At 43.5% G+C, this 16435-nt stretch overlaps 1 long non-coding RNA gene across 1 annotated transcript in view; it reads left to right on the top strand.

Moving 5' to 3' along the window:
* Window positions 1–16: 16 nt before the first annotated feature.
* The window catches only part of LOC126470922 (uncharacterized), a 94589-nt gene continuing 78170 nt past the window's right edge, over window positions 17–16435 (top strand). The window contains exon 1 of the long non-coding RNA XR_007586279.1: window positions 17–129. This is a non-coding gene — a long non-coding RNA (uncharacterized LOC126470922). The remainder of the gene's footprint in view (window positions 130–16435) is intronic.

The raw sequence follows: 16435 nt of genomic DNA, 5'->3' as shown, positions 1-16435 counted from the left end.
TGAACTGTGAGCTTAGCCGAAGTGAGTCATGTTATAAACGCAAGGCGCCCGTGGTGGGAAGAAGATGACGAAACAGCGTACTTACACAGCATATTTTGCCGTGTGTTAAGTCACCCTTATCTCCACTCAGTAAGTTAATTCTCGTCTTTTTCCAGAGGATTTATTCTAATCTAATTACCGTCGATTTATGATAAAATGTATGTTGATGTGGTGTAATCGATAGGCTATCTAGTAACAAATCAATGAAGAGATCATATTGTTTTTGGACCAGTTATCTCTTTGAGGACAATTTTGTTGCAACAGCAAACAGACCGTTAGACGTACAGGGGGAAGCACATGGTTGTTTTGTGGAAGTCGCATTTCAACTTCTATATCCATACCCGGTAACTAGTGTACAGTACTTGGCAGAGGGTACTTCGTAATGTATCGCTTATTACGAAAATGCCCCGCTCCGTTCGCGTATGAGGCGTGAGGAGAATAACGCACTGTAATTACGGTAATGTTGTCTCCGCGATCCCTACAGGAGTGACACGTAGGCTGTTGGTATATTCCTAGATTCGTCGGTTCAGGCTGGTTGTTGAAAAATTTCAGGTAGGCTATATCGGAATCGTGGGCTTCTTATTTTCAAGTGTCTGCTAGTTCAGGTTTTTCAGCATCTCGTATGGCTCGTGTGGTCACACGCTTTGCTTCCCCCCTCCCCCTTTTCTTTTGTAAGTTCAGTATCCCATACAGTCGTATTTGGTATGGGCCGACCACTTTTGAGCAATATTCTTGGGTGAGTCAAAAAAGTGTTATGTAAGCACTTCTCCAGTATCACACCAGTCAAAGTCTGTCACCAGGTTTTGCACTGTGCCTTTGTGATCATTCGATTTCATGTCACTACAAGTTCCTACACCCAGGTATTTCTATGAGTTATATGATTCCAGTTGTTAGTCATTGGTATTGTAGTCATATAGTACAAAGTGTTCTGGTTCTTTGAAATGTCGATTTTACATTTTTTCTCACCATTTAAAGCAAGTTATCAATCATTGCACCACTTTTAAATCTTGTCAAGACCTGGCTGGATACTGGTGCAGCTTTTTGTCAGAGAGTGAATCTTTGTACACGGTGAACTACGACCTCACCAACAAACTTTCAGAGGTTGTTCAGGGTACCTTCTGAGTATTTTGGAATAAGAGACCCACGCTCTCCGGTTCTAGACGCTACGGTCTGGAACCGCGCGACCGCTACGTCGCAGGTTCGAATCCTGCCTCGGGCATGGATGTGTCTGATGTCCTTAGGTTAGTTAGGTTTAAGTAGTTCTAAGTTCTAGGGGACTGATGACCTGAGAACTTAAGTCCCATAGTGCTCAGAGCCATTTGAACCATCTTTGAACCCACGCACTCCAGCGGCTCGAACCAGAGTTACTGCGTTTTGTTTGGTTTCTTGCCGCACACACCTTTGTATCTACACTGCACTGAAAATAGTGCACAACAATGTCGACGGTATGCGCTGTGTACCTGTGAACAAACTTCTTCCATTCACTCACATTTCTTGCCGTTGACAACAGTAATGCCTACCTTCCTCTTTGCCCTTAAGCTTGCATTGAGCATTGCTTAGGTTTTATTTCTCAGCAGTCTTAATAGTATGCTACCTGTGATACACAGCAGTACTAATAGGTTTATTGTTATTGATGAAGAGTTGCCTGGTATTCATCTCTTGTTTGGCATCTGTACACGCGCACCTACTAGAATATGAGTCCTTCCATGTTACAATGGCTTGCATATTACAGGATTTTTCATTGTTTGCTGGCGTTTTCAGATGAATTAACTGAGGTCACATATCGAAAAAATCGTAATTATATTATTACTCAGCAGCCAGAGACCGTCGGTTCCTTATACCAAAATACTCAGAAGATATCCCAGAACAACCTCTGAATGTCTGTCGTTGGTGTTCTGGTTCACCTTGTGTATAACTGCATAACCTGCGAAAAATCTAAGGTTACTGCTAATATTGTCTGCAACCTTTTTCATAGACAATATAAACAGCAAGGCTCCCAGCACTCTTCCTTGGGTGAATCTGAAGTTACTTTTACATCTGTCGATGACTTTCCATTCATTATAATAATCTGCATCATCTCTACCAGGAAATCTTAAGTTCGGTCATAAATTTCATTCAATACCATATGATCACACTTTCGTTAATAAGAGTCGTTATGCTACTGACTCAAATTTGTAAACAGTACTACTTTTACATTACATGAATACGATGAATTTCGGAGAATTTCCTCCTAAAGGCGTAGGTGCAAAGCAACTAGAATAGAATGCAGTTTTGCATTAGGTTCACCCATTGCGAAAATGTAGGGGCTTTCCTGTTCTACAAGATAGTCAGTGAAGGTAGATATACACTCCTGGAAATTGAAATAAGAACACCGTGAACTCATTGTCCCAGGAAGGGGAAACTTTATTGACACATTCCTGGGGTCAGATACATCACATGATCACACTGACAGAACCACAGGCACATAGACACAGGCAACAGAGCATGCACAATGTCGGCACTAGTACAATGTGTATCCACCTTTCGCAGCAATGCAGGCTGCTATTCTCCCATGGAGACGATCGTAGAGATGCTGGATGTAGTCCTGTGGAACGGCTTGCCATGCCATTTCCACCTGGCGCCTCAGTTGGACCAGCGTTCGTGCTTGACGTGCAGACCGCGTGAGACGACGCTTCATCCAGTCCCAAACATGCTCAATGGGAGACAGATCCGGAGATCTTGCTGGCCAGGGTAGTTGACTTACACCTTCTAGAGCACGTTGGGTGGCACGGGATACATGCGGACGTGCATTGTCCTGTTGGAACAGCAAGTTCCCTTGCCGGTCTAGGAATGGTAGAACGATGGGTTCGATGACGGTTTGGATGTACCGTGCACTATTCAGTGTCCCCTCGACGATCACCAGTGGTGTACGGCCAGTGTAGGAGATCGCTCCCCACACCATGATGCCGGGTGTTGGCCCTGTGTGCCTCGGTCGTATGCAGTCCTGATTGTGGCGCTCACCTGCACGGCGCCAAACACGCATACGACCATCATTGGCACCAAGGCAGAAGCGACTCTCATCGCTGAAGACGACACGTCTCCATTCGTCCCTCCATTCACGCCTGTCGCGACACCACTGGAGGCGGGCTGCACGATGTTGGGGCGTGAGCGGAAGACGGCCTAACGGTGTGCGGGACCGTAGCCCAGCTTCATGGAGACGGTTGCGAATGGTCCTCGCCGATACCCCAGGAGCAGCAGTGTCCCTAATTTGCTGGGAAGTGGCGGTGCGGTCCCCTACAGCACTGCGTAGGATCCAACGGTCTTGGCGTGCATCCGTGCGTCGCTGCGGTCCGGTCCCAGGTCGACGGGCATGTGCACCTTCCGCCGACCACTGGCGACAACATCGATGTACTGTGGAGACCTCACGCCCCACGTGTTGAGCAATTCGGCGGTACGTCCACCCGGCCTCCCGCATGCCCACTATACGCCCTCGCTCAAAGTCCGTCAACTGCACATACGGTTCACGTCCACGCTGTCGCGGCATGCTACCAGTGTTAAAGACTGCGATGGAGCTCCGTATGCCACGACAAACTGGCTGACACTGACGGCGGCGGTGCACAAATGCTGCGCAGCTAGCGCCATTCGACGGCCAACACCGCGGTTCCTGGTGTGTCCGCTGTGCCGTGCGTGTGATCATTGCTTGTACAGCCCTCTCGCAGTGTCCGGAGCAAGTATGGTGGGTCTGACACAGCGGTGTCAATGTGTTCTTTTTTCCATTTCCAGGAGTGTACATTTGATGGAACAGAATGTCAAAACATTATAGATTGCTTTGAAAGGGCGGCATTCACATTACCAGTGAATGGAATGGGACTTCAGCATCAATGTTTGTCAGTAAGAAAATTTCGACGTTGATGTGGTTTGGTGGGGAGGGGTGGGGGGAGGGGGAAGGGCTCGATATCATCTGCTCACGTTGGAAGTTAACATAGGAACGTCACAATAGATGACGCTGGTTACACATTTTAAAACCTTTAATTCCAACACACAACATCAAAACATAATATAACAACACAACATAGATGCGCTATTAGGACGCCCAGCGTCTTTCCGCTAAAACTGTTTAGTTTGTCTCTTGTTTGTCGATCCGTGCCCCAGGCCCATACACCCAACCCACTTTTTCTTTTAAAACGTGGAACCCCGGGATGTTTTACTGTGCAGCCAGATCTTGTAGTGTTTGGAACCAGTCCCAGTGGGGATGCTGCTTGTGACAGCCGGTAAGGGTGAGGTCATCCACGGTGTGCTGCCCAGGAGTGTCTGGCGGTGTGGTGGGTGGTAGTGGAGCAGTGTTCTCTGTCGCCCCCATGTCTATGTGTACAAGTTTCAACTGTTCGACAAAGTACTTCGTCTCATCCACTGTGTCAAATCTTAAAAGAGTGTGGCTCCTGCTACAGAGCCTTGTATGGGTCACTGTGTGGCAGCAAAGAGGTGGACGGACCAAGTCATCCTGCAGTCAGATGAAAGGAATGCTGTAGAGGAGAGGCTCTTGTATATTAAGACATTCTTTCGTCCGTGTAACAGCAATGTGGAGAGGCGTATTTGGGCCATAATATCTCAAAAGTGGTGACCAAACTCAGTGGTGGAAGCAGGGGAATAAAGCCAAAATTGGTGCAGTCTGCATTGTTGCCCAATTTATTCGAGGTGGTGGCTCTCCCTGGGTGGTCTTACACCTCCTCTCTGTGGGAGGGGGGGGGGGGGTTATGTGGCAGGGTTGCATTTATTGATGATATCACCACTCTTACTCCTCTTCCTTCCCCACTACTCCTCCCTTAAATCACTTCCCCTCTGCACTTTCCCATCCCCACCTGCACCGCCTCTGCCCACCCCCACTTGAGAATTGGAGGGAAAAGACTATCTGTGCTGAGCTGTTGGAGAGGAAGGATGTAAGATACTGATTCGGGAATCGCGTTCATTTATTTATATGTGCATTACCATACTGGAAGAATTTCCTAAATTTTGGTAGAGAAACTGAACTGACAATTACCCTACAGCCTTGCTGCTTGAAATTCAAATAAATACAACTGCTTAAAATTCGTGGGGCAATAGAAATATGCTCTCATACAAAAAAAAGAAGAAAAATCGTCCCCATATAGAAAAAAACCTCCAAAATCGGTAAGTGAAACAAAACAATAAACTCGGCTACACATCGAAAAACGCTTTCTAACTCAAGAATGCCTCAAAAAAATTCGAACTACAAATAGAAAAACATCCAAAAAACTTCAGCGAAAAAAACATCTGTTCTAATGACACATTGCTTCCTACAGATATTAGAATTTCGTGTCTACACACACACACACACACACACACACACACACACACACACACACACACACACAAATCGAAAAACATCGATGAAATGCTCACACAAGAACCTAATGTTGCGAAAAAAATCGTCAACGAAATCTGTCCTAACTACACAGCGCTAAATAACGATGCTGGAACAAAACTATAAACTGCTCTACATATACAAAACAGAATGTCGTGAATGGAAAAAACGCTCCCCATTCATAAACTGTCGTTCCGTCAAAAAAGGCAGTCAAATAACGTTGCAAGTCTAAATAAGTCATGCGCTGCCACTGTTGGTCTTGCCCCACTCCTGCCATCACTGCATCTGTCGTTCAGCTGATGGGGCGGTGCTGACTGGCACGCCACCTTCGTGGGCTTAGCAGTCACTACCTCAACTAGCACAGGGCTATTGACCAGTCTCCTGCTGTCCATAATGCGATACCTGCTCGAACCTATGGCTCGCTACGTGCTCGTGGCCCAGGTTCTGGTGTGTGTGTGTGTGTGTGTGTGTGTGTGTATCACTTAACGACTTGAATTGACAGTACCTGTTTTCTAAATTTTGGCAGTGAAACAGAACTTATAATTACCATACAGCCTTGCTGCTTGAAATTCAAATAAACACAACTGCTTACAATTTGTGGGACAATAGAAAAATGCTCTCATGAAAAAACAATCGTCCAGACATACATTATGTGATCAAAGTATCCGGACACCCCCAAAAACATATGTTTTTCATATTAGGTGCATTGTGCTGCCACCTACTGCCAGGTACTCAATATCAGCGACCTCAGTAGTCATTAGACATCGTGAGAGAGCAGAATGGGGCACCCCACAAAACTCACAGACTTCGAACGTGGTCAGGTGATTGGGTGTCACTTGTGTCATACGTCTGTACACGAGATTTCCACACTCCTAAACATCCCTAGAGCCACTGTTTCTGATGTGATGGTGAAGTGTAAGCGTGAAGGGACATGTACATCACAAAAGCGTGCAGGCTAACCTCATCTGTTGACTGACAGAGACCGCCAACAGTTAAAGAGGGTTGTAATGCGTAATAGGCAGACATCTATCCAGACAATAACACAGGATTTGCACACTGCATCAGGAGCCATTGCAAGTACTATGATAGTTAGGCAGGAGGTGAGAAAACTTGGATATCATGGCAGAGCAGCTGCTCATAAGTCACACATCATGCCGGTAAATGACAAACGACACCTCGTTTGGTGTAAGGAATGTAAAAATTGGGCAATTGAATGGTGGGAAAATGTTGTGTACAGTGACAAATCACAGTACACAATGAGCGATCCGATGGCAGGGTGTGGGTATGGTGAATGCCCAGTGAATGTCATCTGCCAGCGTGTGTACTGCCAACAGTAAAATTCAGAAGAGATGGTGTTATGGTGTGATCGTGTTTTTGATGGAGTGGGGTTGCACCCCTTGTTGTTTTCAGTGGCACTATCAAATGGCTCTGAGCACTATGGGACTTATGAGGTCATCAGTCCCCTAGAACTTAGAACTACTTAAACCTAACTAACCTAAGGACATCACACACATCCATGCCTGAGGCAGGATTCGAACCTGCGACCGTAGAGGTCGAGCGGTTCCAACTGTACGCCTAGAACCGCTCGGCCACTCCGACTGGCTGAGTGGCACTATCACAGCACAGGCCTACATTGATGTTTTAAGCACCTTCTTGCTTCCCACAGTTGAAGAGCAATTCGGGGATGGCATATGCATCTTTCAACATGATCGAGCACCTGCTCATAATTCATGGCCAATGGCGGAATGGTTACACGACAATAACATCCCTGTAATGGACTGGGCTGCACAGAGTCCTGACCTGAATCATATATAACAATTCTGGGATACTTTGGATTGCTGACTTCATGCCAGGCCTCACCAGCTGACATCGATACCTCTCCTCAGTGTAGCACTCTGTGAAGATTGGGCTGCCATTCCCCAAGAAACCTTCCAGCAAAAAAATGGCTCTGAGCACTATGTGACTCAACTGCCGAGTCCCCTAGAACTTAGAACTAGTTAAACCTAACTAACCTAAGGACATCACAAACATCCATGCCCGAGGCAGGATTCGAACCTGCGACCGTAGCGGTCTTGCGGTTCCAGACTGCAGCGCCTTTAACCGCACGGCCACTTCGGCCGGCCCTTCCAGCATCTGATTGAACATATGCCTGGGAGAGTAGAAGATGTCATCATGGCTAAGGGTGGGCCAACACCATATTGAATTCCAGCATTACCGATGGTGGGCACCACAAACTTGTTAATCATTTTCAGTCAGGTGTCCAGATACTTTTGGTCACGTAGTGTATCTTTCATCGTTCACTTATGGGATTCAGTGTATGGCAACTTGAATTACCATTGGACTGGGTTTTTACGTGGCTCATCGCTTCAAACACATCAGAGCTAGACGGGAAAATCAGAGTCACCACAGCACTAAGAATTGCGACACTCAAGATCATGGTTGCCTGACGGCTACTATCCCAATACTGTTCCACATGCTGCCACAATTGTTCTGCAGTGATCCATCCCCTCTTGTGCTGCTATCGTTCGACTTAATGAACGGTCCAAGAGTATATATACTCGACAAATCACCCACTGGCCCACATTATACTGAGGTAATGTTCCCACTCGCTTCAGTGCCTCATCCAGTTTCTTCAGTTCCTTAGTATTTGCTTGCTGGACCTTTCCCCACCCTTTCGTTACCTATCTTGCAAATTCTCAGACAGACTCCCCATTCCTGCCTCCTTTCTGGCTAATCATGTCGAATGGCGATGGTTTCTTTTTCCCATAGACAACATCAAATGCGACACCCCTGTGCTAGTTTGTAATTTGGAGTTGTACACACTCGTTATGAAGGAGAGATATATGTCCCAGTCCAAATGGTGTGCATTTGTGTAAGAACTAAGCACCTTTCCATTTTCCAATGAACACATTACATCCTTTTGTTAGCTTGTGTATGAAGTGGACTACTTCTCAACTTCGTTACTTTTAACAACTGACACTACTCATTTATCGGGTCCAACGTGGAGTTCGTCTCCTTGTCCATGATTATTGTGTCCAGCAACCCAGTCTGCAATATCCACCTATTAACCCATAGCTGTGCGATTCTGACTACTTGTTGGTCCAGTGTCAGCACCATCTCGATGTAACAATAAAAACAATCTATTATGGTCAGCACAAAACGATTATCTGCTGGTGTTTGGATGAATGGGCCTAACACATCCACCCCAATAAAACTAAATGGTTTCAGTGCTTCTGTCAGTTTCTGTAACAGTACCCACTTCAGATTTGTCCATTGTGCACATTCCACACAATTTCTGACATACTGATCGGCATCTTTCTTCCCTCCCTTCCAATAGCACTTTTCCACTACTTTCCAATTCGTCAACTTGCATTCCCCATGGACTGATAAGACGTGATCAAGCATCCAACATAGTATTTATTGCATCAGCTCGACTGGCACCACCACCCATGGATCTAATTTCGTTTTTTACACAATAATCCATTATGCATGATAAGCTGCTGTATTGCCTATGCTCTTGGTTGGCACTCTGTGCTGTTTGCCATTCCCCAAGATCCTGACCTAGTGCTTGTGCTATTGTTATTTTCCTGCTTAACCCAGCTGCATTTCTAAGCTTCTTCTCTGGTTTGTGAATTACTTCATACCCGAACTAATACTCAACTTATCAGTCTACTGGATGGGTCATTCAAACTTAGTAACTACTTGAAAGCAGCGTGGTCCATCACTACCTTGAACTTCCTTTTGTACAGGTAACACTGGAAGTATGTTACTATACACACCAAACGAAGCATTTCTGTTCCATTGCAGAGACATTTCTCTCTGCTCTGTTCAACTGTCTTGATGCAAAGGTGTTCTTGACCATCGACATTTTGGCTCAAAATGCATCCAAGGGCATGACTCGATGCATCACATGACAGTATAAACTTCTTCTGAAAGTATGGAAACACCAACACCAGACTCGATGTTAATAATTTTTTGATTTCGCCAAATGGTCCCCAACATTCCTCTGACCACAAAAGCGTAACATTCTCCTTCAGTACCTGCATAAGTCATCTTACAGTACCGGCAGACCTGTCAACGAACTTCCTATGATAATAATTATCATTGCAAGTCCCCGAAAAAGCTGTGATTGTTTCTGGTACTGGAAAATCTTGCACTGCTTGCATTAACCGAGGATTAGTTCTTACACTATCCTTAGTTATCACATGGCCTAAACAGTTGACTTCTACTAGTGCAAAGTGACGTTTCTCTTTACTTTGTGTCAGATGAGCTGTTTGTAACCTCCAGAATACTTCCCTCAGTTGCTGCTTATGCTCCTGTGTATTTCTTGAAAAGACAATTATGTTATCAAGATACACCAGACACTGATGTGGTTTCAATCGTTTCAGCTCTTTGTCCAATAAATTCTGTAATGTTTCCGGTGCATTTTTTTACCCAAAAGGCATCCTATATTGATAGTGTCCCCGTTTTCGATCTATCCTCCAGAGCAACTTCTAGTTGACGCTATCCACTCCTAAAGTCCATTTCAGAGGAGTACTCGTATTTCCCTAGATTATCTGTCTCTGTGGTGCTAGGAATTGGGTATGTATTTGTCTTGGTCTTGTTATTCAAATGGCAGCAATTACAACAAAAGTGATACTTCTTCGAGCCATCCATAGAATTCTTGGACACAATCACAATTCCCACCCCTCCCCAGGAGCTACTACTCTCTTCTACTATACCACCAGCCAATTGTTGATTTATAAATTCCTTCAAAACTACTTGCACTGATCATGGTATTCTGTATGCCCTGGTACGCACTGGTGCTTCATTCCGTTTGGAACCCTATGTTGTGTTACTGCTGAAGCAAGCAACAAACTTTGCAGAAAAAACAGATCCTGATATTCTATCAACAAGTCCTCCATCTGTGTGTTTTCTGTACCCTTTAAATGCTTCAATTTGTCGCTAAATGCAGTCCTAGCAGCATCCTGTGTCCTCTTGTAGTCTACAACCTCTGTGTGGCGGTCTCCAATCTGGCCAACGATCTTCCCTTCAACAAGTTAACCTCGTCAGCGCCAAAATTATCCACACTGACTGACACTCCCTTGCCTTCATCCCTCTCTTGTCTGCTAGTGTGGTTCTCCGAACAACATGCTGCATTAAATATCTCACTATCGTCCATTGGTTCCACTGCACAAAACATATCACTTGGTAAATTAGTCTCGACAGTCACCCATAGTGACTTCCGGTGCCACTTGATACAGAATTTTGCGAATTAAGCTTCAGTGCCATTGTTTGCAGTCTAAGTGGATTACCCTGTACATTAGGTGCTCCTCGCTACAGATTCATTGCAGAGTCAGTTATCCAGCACATTGCTACGAACAAGAGGATGAGTAAGAATCGTACAAATGCAGAATAATAGGATTTCACAACTAGACCACAATCCTACTAAGCAGTTTGTTAAACAAGTCAGAAAAACACTTAGAACGACTTCTCTCTCATTTGGTGACAAAACCTGCAGGTGTCTCGAAGTAATGACTCCACATGCCCCTTGTTTATGGGCACAACAAAAAGATTCATTAACTGAACGTCCCAGTGAGGTCCATTGTTAATTATATGGGCAGTCCTGCATACAGGCTCTGCAGTAAGTTAAATGAAACTGTAGTTACAACTGTGTGTTTGAGCGACAGTTTTCAGTCAAGAAAACTTATGATCTGGATATTCAGATACCTGATAAATACATAGGGATGTCACTAGACATTGTGAATTTATACGCAAAAGTTTGTGTAAATTAAGTAATTTCTCCGGTAAGATTGAATTTCATTACACATATATGCTTGTGTGTGTGTGAGAGTGATGACTTTTTAAGATTGTTGGAACTACACTTATGCTCGTAAATTAAGGATAATGCTGATACATGGTGAAACAACGCTCTGGTGGGCGGTTTGCGGGTTTAAATCACCTCGGTGTATGACCATGCAGTGCATTTGACCCGCAGTCGTCGCACGGTGGCGCTGGCAGCGGTCGATATACGCAGAAGTGTGTTGGTGCATGTCAGAGTACAGTGCAGCGAGTACGTGTGCAGACGTTTTCAAACGTACTAATGGTGACTGTGTGTTGAAAATGGCTCAAAGAACACATATTGATGACGTTATGAGGGGTAGAATACTAGGGTGACTGCAGGCTGGTCAAACACAGCAGGTTGTAGCACAGGCCCTCCATGTGCCACAAAGGGTGATCTCAAGATTATGGCAACGATTCCAGCAAACAGAAAACGTGTCCAGGCGCTACAGTACGGGACGTCCACAGTGTACAACATCACAAGAAGACCGATATCTCACCATCAGTGCCCGCAGACGGCCACGGAGTACTGCTGGTTGCCTTGCTCGGGACCTTACTGCAGCCATTGGAACAGTTGTCTCCAGACACCCACTCTACAGACGACTGAACAGACATGGTTTATTCACTCAGAGACCTGCAAGGTGCATTCCCCTGACCTCTGGTCACAGGAGAGCCTGTAAAGCCTGGTCTCAAGAACACAGTACATGGTCACTGGAACAGTGGTCCCAGATTACGTTCACGGATGAGTCCAGGAACATTGATTCTCGCCAGGTTTTCATCTGGCGTGATCTGGGAACCAAATACCATCCCCTTAATGTCATTGAAAGGGACCTGTATGGAGGTCGTGGTTTGTTGGTGTGGGGTTGATTTATGGTTGGTGCACGTACACCCTTGCATGTCTTCGACAGTGAAACTGTAACAGGTCAGGTGTATCAGGACATCATTTTGCACCAGTATGTCTGCCTTTTCAGGGGTGCAGTGGGTCTCACCCTCCTCCTCATGGATGATAACACACAGCCCCACAGAACTGCCATCGTGGAGGAGTACCATGAAACAGAAGATATCAGGTGAATGCAGTGGCCTGCTTGTTCTCCAGACCAAAACCCCATCGAGCACGTCTGGGGTGCTCTCGGTCAACGTATCACTGCACGTCTTCAAACCCCTAGGACACTTCAGGAGCTCCGACAGGCACTTGTGCAAGAATGGAAGGCTGCTCGACCACCTGATTCAGAGTATGCCAACCCGTTGTGCGGCCTGTGTAAGGGTGCAGTGTTATCATATCCCACACTGATGTCGCGGTACATGCGCAGGAAACAGTGGCGTTTTGTAGCACACGTGTCTCGGGACGGTTTTCTCAACTTATCACCAATACCGTGGACTTACAGATCTGTGTCGTGTGTGTTTCCTATGTGCCTATGCTGTTGCTGCCAGTTTTGTGTGATGCCACGTTGTGTGGCACCACATCTGCAATTATCCTTAATTTATGAGCATGAGAGTAGTTCTGTCACGTAATAGTTTTTCAAACCGCATGATGGGTTAGCAATGGGATGTTGCCTCTCAGGAGCACTAGCTCATATTTTTGTCAATCATTTAGAAGAAAGTTTTCTACACAATAACAGGACTCAAGTGGTTTAATTTTTTTACTTACTGTTATCGCTATGTTGACAATACACTTTTATTATTTTAATGAAGAGAATGGAGGGTGAAAGAGAATTTTTGAGGCATTCAGTATTTTATGTTCCAAGTTACAGGTTACATATGAAAGTGAAGAAACAATAAAATTAATTTCTTGGATGTTGCAGTAATGAATAGTAATGGAAGTCACAGGTTTGCGATCTATAGGAAGTCAACAGCTACTGATGCTATTATCCCATATCATTTTGCTCATTTTGCCAGATATAAAACTTGTTTCTTTTATAGTTTGGTCAGCAAATTAGTGGATTTCATTAGAAGCTGATGAACGAGAAAAAGGAAATCATGTATTAAAGAATGGAGTGTTCAGTGATGGGTTTCAGCCTGAATTAATTAACTGTATATATTAAAAGACTTCTGATTTGCTACATGAGATTTCTTTAGAGTGTATAAAAAGTGACAAAAAAATTTTCCAGTATGAGTTACATTGGCCCACTGTCAAATGATGTGGCACATATTTTTTTCGCAAAATTAATTTGAATGCAGGATTGAGAAATAACGACATGTTACCAAAGTTGTGAACCCATTCAGTGGAACAGTCTGACTCACTGCGGAAATCGGGCAATTACAAAATAACTTCTAGTGATTTTCAATTCAAATACATCAAACTGGGAGAACTTTCACAGACAGATATGGACAACATACTTCCCTGCGTGCTATTAAACATTTGACATTCAAAGAACATTTGAAGACAATGAAACATACTGTTGCATGTATTGAAGAGAATGTAAAAATTTTACACTTCATAGGTAAAGGAGGTACAATGGGCCTCATAGACGATTTTACAGTTTATATCCATTCCCAAAAAGAACGTAGTTGTTTGCTGAATGAACAGTGTCAAAGATGTACCCATTGCTTGACAGTCTTAAAAAATTTTTGTGGACCATAAACTGTGGCTTGTTCCTTGAAGGTTTGGAATCACCCTGATATAATAATCAGTACATATCGTTATCAGGAACTGTACAGACATACTGTAGTCTCAATGTATTGAGCCACGTAGTTTTGATGTGAACCGTTACGAATTTCCACTTGCTGCTTTCTGTTATTTTGGCTATTGTCTTTTGGGTTTCATCCACATAACACATAGATGTGTTTTCAGGTTCCCTCCTTATGGTACTTCGCTACTCTGAGAATGTGAGATACTACCACTGTGTTGATGTTTCATCCCTGCTCTTAGCCTCGATGTCTTTTTATCGCTTACTTCTAGTAATATGAATATGGTGATATTCTTATTCAGTTACGATATTCCTTGTACACACTATTGTTTTCGATTACTGTCACCAATAGTGATATACACATATACTTCTACCTTTGATTCTGACCAGCTTCTCTGAGTATTCACTGACTCATGTCTTCAGATGTTTTGTTTTGAGTGTTACTCCAGTCAGTTGGTAGTTAGCGACAGCAGACACAACATCACTGTTACAGGTACTTTTGGTGTTTTCACTTGATGGTGGTTATTTCAGTTGTGCCTTCTGGTGTTTCATGTGGTTTTGAGTAGTATTCTATGGAAGTCGTTCATAGATGTTGGCCACTGATGGGACCGTGTATATGTTCAGAATTCACTCCCTCAGCATCAGCTAAGGTGAGCTCCTATGTGCTTTCGGTGTTGTTGCGCGTCTTTTGCATATGGATGTACGTCTGATGTGTAAGTGTTGGGGAGGGTTTTCCTGTATCGACTTACGCTTTCTTGCTAAAGTGTCATGTTAATTGGTGTTTCTCTCTTGTTCTCATATTAGAGGTGTGCCATTTATAGTGGTGGGTTGTTATGTTGTCTATTACACTCTGCCTTATGACTGTGCAGTTACTGTAACCCTTTTTTCTCCGTTCCCTCCCTCCTTTCACCCACTTCCTGTTATTTATACGCAACAGACATGTTTCCTTTTATAACTGTCATAGCATGGACTATGTACATGCCACTAATGCAGTCCTGTTAGTGACTGTTTGTTTCATAATAAAGCTATTACTGGACTTATTTTGTGTTATCTGATCATGATTGGTGTCATTCAAGACATATGGACTGTAGTGTATTTTTGAGAGTTTCTTGAGTGAGGATCTGTGCCGATGTGTGTAGTGTTGTCATTGGGCTTTCGTTACATGCTTGGTGGTAGCCCAATAATTATCTCTAGATATAGTTGAATGTCTCGCTCTTTTTGAAATGCAATTATTTTAGTCATATGTGACACATTTAGTGTGTCTGCACCACTCTTTAATTTTAGATGGGTTTGCTTTTACTTTCACTTGAGTTCCACTGGAAATTACTTACGGCATTGCCAGTGGTTTTATTTGTACTATTTGAAGGTGCCTCGTTGATTACTGTCACGTGTTCATAGTATTACATTAAACAGCCGTATTGGAATTACTTATAATTTCTTACTGGCATGTTATGTGGCCTTCTCACTAGTTAATTAATAATGTAGTTGTCTTTTGGATGACGTGTGTGGCCAGTATCTCTCACTTGACATTTTGGTTTACATGAATGTTTATACTTTAAATTTTTTTGTATATGTTTCCATACATATGAGAAATTTTTTTCGTGATTCGTTAGTCAAAAAACTTTTCTGATACTCCATGAACTGATATTGTTGAGATATCCATTATGGTGCACTGCAGCCTTGCAGGCTAGTACCACCCATTTTGGTAAGGTATAATGTAGCTGTTGAGGATGCATCTTCTAGAGGGTACAATTATTACAGAGTATCTACCTTAACATTCTTTTGACTGTCCTCTAGCTTGACTTGTCTACCGTTGTGTAGCCTTAATGTCTCGGATGTTTGCTGACTTTATAATATATTACTGTCTGGTATGTACCAGGTTACATAGGTTGTGGTAAATTCAGTATAAGTTGTTTTACACCGTTACATCACTTGCAACATTGCTCAGTCATGCATGTTGGCTCTATACAGATATTTAATGTTTTTGTTTTTCTTTTACGATATGAATATTTTCTTCACATGTCCATACTATATATTTGGCATAGGATTTATGGATAGGTCATATTTAACATGCTTCTGCTGTCCACTTTCTCTAGATAGAACTCATTTGTGAGTTTGTATATACTATTGAGGAGAATGCAGTATTTTATTTGCATCCAGTATGTCTGGTTAACTTTTCATGCAGTTTACTATTGAAATATTTTTGTGTTCCTTCATAGATAGATACTGATGAGGTATCCTTTATTTTGTACCACATCCTTGCAGAATAGTACTGCTTTTTGGTATGGTATGATGTGCATGGTCTGGATGTACCTTCCAGTTGGTATATATAGTACAGAGTAGCCACCTTAACGCTCCCCTGTCTATGCCCTAGTTAGCCTTCCAGCCTTAATGCCAGTGACATTTGATGACAGTTCATTGTATTATTGACTGGTTTATTACTTGGTTACACAAGTTGTACAGAGGTTGGTGTAAGAGATCGTCTTACACCATTACACCTTGTTACAACATTACCCAGATGTATGTATTGGTTCCATGCAGGTACTCCATCTTTTATTTTATGACAGAAGTATTATTTTCACATGCCCAG

This window comes from Schistocerca serialis, chromosome 3 (genome assembly GCF_023864345.2).
Source record: "Schistocerca serialis cubense isolate TAMUIC-IGC-003099 chromosome 3, iqSchSeri2.2, whole genome shotgun sequence".
NCBI classification, from domain to species: Eukaryota; Metazoa; Arthropoda; class Insecta; order Orthoptera; family Acrididae; genus Schistocerca; species Schistocerca serialis.
This window is presented reverse-complemented; position numbering and strand designations above follow the sequence as displayed.